The sequence below is a fragment of the Xyrauchen texanus genome, chromosome 11, assembly GCF_025860055.1.
Source record: "Xyrauchen texanus isolate HMW12.3.18 chromosome 11, RBS_HiC_50CHRs, whole genome shotgun sequence".
Classification (NCBI taxonomy): Eukaryota; Metazoa; Chordata; class Actinopteri; order Cypriniformes; family Catostomidae; genus Xyrauchen; species Xyrauchen texanus.
The window spans coordinates 43,547,832-43,552,991 of NC_068286.1; positions in this window are offsets into that span (position 1 = coordinate 43,547,832).

Below are 5,160 nucleotides of genomic sequence, written 5' to 3' on the forward strand. Positions count from 1 at the left end.
TCCGCCCCCTCAAGCTTTTCACGCTCTTTTTGCTCGCTCGAGCCCTCACGCCCACTTTGCTCCTACTCGCTCACATGCTCTTAGGCAATCTCCCTTCCTCGATTTTCTCAAGCGTTTCCAATCCCCCAGAACATTATGACCACCTGCACTCGCGTCATCTGCACTCCTGCACATTAGTTTCACCTGCACTCGTCTCATCACCTGTCATGGTTTACACCTGCACTCGCCCCTATATATACCACAGCACATCCGTTTCACGGGGGTTGGTTATTGTATTTAGTTTCCCGTGTCTTTGCCCCCCGCTAGTCTCGTCTAGTTTTGACCTCCTCTCGTTCACCTCTTAGCTTGCCAGCTCCCCTTGTTCCCCTGTCTTTTGCTCCCACTAGTCTCGTCATTTTCCTCTTGATTCCCCAGCTTTCGACCTCATGCTCCCTTTGACTACTCTTCACTGGATTTGCCCTTTTTCTGTACTTTTGCCTGCCTCTAATAAAACGCAGTTTTTGACTTACATTGTGACTGTCTCTTCTTGTGCGGGTTACAAAATAACCAACCGTTACCGAAGACAGTCACAATGCCCCGCGCTGAGGATTCGCGCAGCTCACTAGAGCGGAGGTGCACGTCACATTCGGCGCGAGGAGCTACAGTTTGGAGGCAGGACCAAGCGCTCGCGGCCCAGGGGCAGCAGGTATGTCCCTTGTCTGATTTATGTCACCCTGTTTCACCTGTGTCTGCCCCTGAGCCCGTTTATGCCTCCAGTGCATTTCTGAGCGCCGTAAGCCTTCAACCCCCTGAGAGGTTTGATGGCTCTTCGGGCGCTTGCCAAGGGTTGTTTATGCAGGGCAGCGGTTGTAGACTTTTAACCCTTAACATTATGGACCCAGCGGCCCAACTCTTGGTTTTACGTCAGGGGAGTCAACCCTTGGAGGCTTATGTGGTTGATTTTTGTGCCCTGGCCAACCAGGTGAATTTTGATGAGGTGGCTCTGAAAGACATTTTTCAATTTGGACTGAATGAGCCAGCCTCATCATTCATGCCTGGTGGTCGCTGCTCTCTCAACCTGGCTCAGTTTATTGACCTCGCCCTATTGTACGCTGGTTCCTCGTTTACTGTGGGGGAGGCAGAAACTGAACCAGCGTTCCATACCACGGCCCCCGTCTTGAAGCCTACCACGGCCCCCGTCTTGAAGCCTACCAGGGCCCCCGTCTTGAAGCCTACCACGGCCCCCGTCTTGAAGCCTACCACGGCCCCCGTCTTGAAGCCTACCACGACCCCCGTCTTGAAGCCTACCACGGCCCCCGTCTCGAAGCCTGACACGGCCCTAGCCCCGAAGCCTGACACGGCCCTAGCCCCGAAGCCTTACACGGCCCTAGCCCCGAAGCCTTACACGGCCCTAGTCCTGAAGCCTGACACGGCCCCAGTCCCGAGGCCTGTCACGGCCCCAGTCCCGAAGCCTGTCACGGCCCTAGTCCCGAAGCCTGACACGGCCCTAGTCCCGAAGCCTGACACGGCCCCAGTCCCGAGGCCTGACACGGCCCCAGTCCCAAAGCCTGACACGGCCCTAGCCCCGAAGCCTGACACGGCCCCAGTCCCGAAGCCTGTCACGGCCCCAGTCTCGAAGCCTGGCACGGCCAACGAGCCAGCGCCCATGCCCGCCACGGCCAACGAGCCAGCGCCCATGCCCGCCACGGCCAACGAGCCAGTGCCCATGCCCGCCACGGCCAACGAGCCAGCGCCCATGCCCGCCACGGCCAACGAGCCAGCGCCCATGTCTGCCACGGTCGGCGAGCCAGCGCCTGTAGCCTCGACCGCCCCAGAGCCAGCGCCTGTAGCCTCGACCGTCCCCATGGCCCCGTCCCCTGTTGGCCGAAGATGTAAGAGAAGGAAGAGGGCCCCTTCTCCCCAGTCTCGTCTTGTGTTCAAGACCGCAGAGGTTCCCTCAGAGTCTTCCACGGCTCTGCCGGGTTCTGCTCCGCCCCCAGAGTCTTCCATGGCTCTGCCGGGTTCTGCTCTGCCCCCAGAGTCTTCCACGGCTCTGCCGGGTTCTGCTCCGCCCCCAGAGTCTTCCACGGCTCTGCCGGGTTCTGCTCCGCCCCCAGGGTCTTCCACGGCTCTGCCGGGTTCTGCTCCGCCCCCAGAGTCTTCCACGGCTCTGCCGGGTTCTGCTCCGCCCCCAGAGTCTTCCACGGCTCTGCCGGGTTCTGCTCCGCCCCAGAGTCTTCCACGGCTCTGCCGGGTTCTGCTCCGCCCCCAGAGTCTTCCACGGCTCTGCCGGGTTCTGCTCCGCCCCAGAGTCTTCCACGGCTCTGCCGGGTTCTGCTCCGCCCCCAGAGTCTTCCACGGCTCTGCCGGGTTCTGCTCCGCCCCCAGAGTCTTCCACGGCTCTGCCAGCCTCTGTTCCACTCTCAGAGTCTTCCACGGCTCTGCCAGCCTCTGCTCAGCCCCTCAGAGCCCTCGCGGCCTCCGCCTCTCGAGTCTCCCAAGGCTCCTCCTCCCAAGCCTCCCAGGGCTCCTCTCAAGCCTCCCAGGGCTCTTCCTCTCGAGCCTCCTAAGGCTCCTCCTCTCGAGCCTCCCAGAGCTCTACCTCCCAAACCCCCCAGGGTTCTGCCTTTCAAGTCTCTCGAGCCTCCCAGAGCTCTACCCCTCGAGCCTCCCAGAGCTCCACCTCTCAAGCCTCTCAGGGCTTCTCCTCCCGAGTCTTTCAAGGCTCCTCCTCCCAAGCCTCCCAGGGCTCCTCCTCTCGAGCCTCCCAGGGCTCAGCCTCACGAGCCTCCCAAGGCTCCTCCTCCCAAGCCTCCCAGGGCTCCTCCTCTCGAGCCTCTCAGGGCTTCTCCTCTCGAGTCATTCAGGGCTCCCCCTCCCAAGCCTCTCAGGGCTTCTCCTCTCGAGTCTTTCAGGGCTCCACCCCTCAAGCCTCTCATGGCTTCGCCTCTCGAGTCTCTCAGGGCTCCTCCCCCCCTCAAGCCTCTCAGGGCTTCCCCTCTCGAGTCTTTCAGGGATCCTCCTCCCCTCGAGCCTCTCAGGGCTCCGTCCCTCGAGTCTTCCATGGCTCCACCCCTCAAGCCTCTCACGGCTTTGCCTCTCGAGTCTCTCAGGGCTCCTCCCCCTCTCAAGCCTCTCAGGGCTTCCCCTCTTGAGTCTCTCAGGGCTCCTCTTGTCTGTTCAGGGTTTTTTTGTTTTTTGGGATCGTCCAGCACCACTTCCTCGCAACCGAGCGCGGCCGTCAGGAGCCGTCCGTTTTAGAGGGGGGAGTACTGTCACGAACCCCGCTCCTCTGCTTCTCCCCGCATCGTCTAGCACACACACGCACACTCCCTCGACCTCACTCCCTTGGTCCGCCCCCTCGAGCTTTTCACGCTCTTTTTGCTCGCTCGAGCCATCACGCCCACTTTGCTCCTACTCGCTCACATGCTCGTAGGCAATCTCCCTTCCTCGAGTTTCTTCCTTCACGTTTCCAATCCCCCAGAACATTATGACCACCTGCACTCGCGTCATCTGCACTCCTGCACATTAGTTTCACCTGCACTCGTCTCATCACCTGTCATGGTTTACACCTGCACTTGCCCCTATATATACCACAGCACATCCGTTTCACGGGGGTTGGTTATTGTATTTAGTTTCCCGTGTCTTTGCCCCCCGCTAGTCTCATCTAGTTTTGACCTCCTCTCGTTCACCTCTTAGCTTGCCAGCTCCCCTTGTTCCCCTGTCTTTTGCTCCCACTAGTCTCGTCATTTTCCTCTTGATTCCCCGGCTTTCGACCTCACGCTCCCTTTGACTACTCTTCACTGGATTTGCCCTTTTTCTGTACTTTTGCCTGCCTGGCAAAAGTGCATATACCGCAAAATAAAACGCAGTTTTTGACATTGTGACTGTCTCTTCTTGTGCGGGTTACAACAGGGCTGAGACTCAGAACTGTACAGTTGATTTTCTCTCGAGGACACCTCAAGAGGTGTCTGGAGAGGGAGGGGGAAATGTCACAAATTGTTTTTGTGACTAGAGACATTTACCTTATTAGGTACTGAGAATGTGCATACACAAACTCACACAACTGATGCACCATATTGTCACAGTCTGGATGCCGGCAAATATCATCAGTTTCCGCAGAATGTGTTTGTAACTTTGTTTGTGTGCAGTTATTAATGCCATTAAGTGTTCCCTTTTATAATTTAATTGTTGAATTTGTTTAATGTTTCATGTTACACACAGTAATAATAAGTGCTCAAGAAGGACACAACTAAATTTGAATCAGTTTAAGTTTAATGCTTCATTAAATCAGACCAACACATGCATTTGGCACCTTTATTAGAATAAACACCCTACACTGCATATTTTTGTCTCCATGTCACTTTTTAACCTCTTTGACCACCGGTACATTCCTAACAGGATCAATAGTAGGTAAATCATTCTGTGAAATGTCAGACAAGGAAGGCTTTATTAAGCAATGTTAGTACAAGAGGCAAAACAGACGTACAGATCAGGAACCAGATAGGTACATCAACCAGCAGCCAGTGGAGAGAGCCAAAGAGTGTTGTAATGTGCTCTCTTTGGTTCATTAAAGATCAGACGTGCTGCTGCATTCTGGATCATTTGCAGAGGTATAATTGCACATGCAGGGAGGCCTCCAATGAGAGAGTTACAGTAGTCCAGTCTAGTTATGAGAAGTGACTGAACAAGCATTTGTGTGGCATGTTCAGAGAGGAAGGGTCTTATCTTCCTGATATTGTAGAGTGTAAATCTACATGATTTAGCTTGTTATCAATGGTTACCCATAGATTTCTGACCGTTTTGGAAGGCGATACTGTAGTTGTAGGCTGCTATTTGAGCAGTCACTGTGGTGTCGTTGGGCTGGAAAGACAAGTAGATTTGCATGTCATCAGCATAGCACTGGTAAGAGAAACCATATGACTGAATGATGTGTCCCAGTCATGTTGTGTATATAGAGAAGAGAAGTGGCCAAAGCACTGATCCCTGAGGTACCCCAGTAAGTAACTGATGTGGCTTGGATACCTCACCTTTCTAGGCTACCTTGAAGGACCTACCTGAGAGATAGGAGTTAAACCAGTCAAGCACAGTTCCTGTGATGCCCAGCGAGGAGCGTGTGGAGAGTAGGCTCTGATGGTTGACTGTGTCAAAGGCTGCAGAAAGGTCCAGCAGAATCAGGAC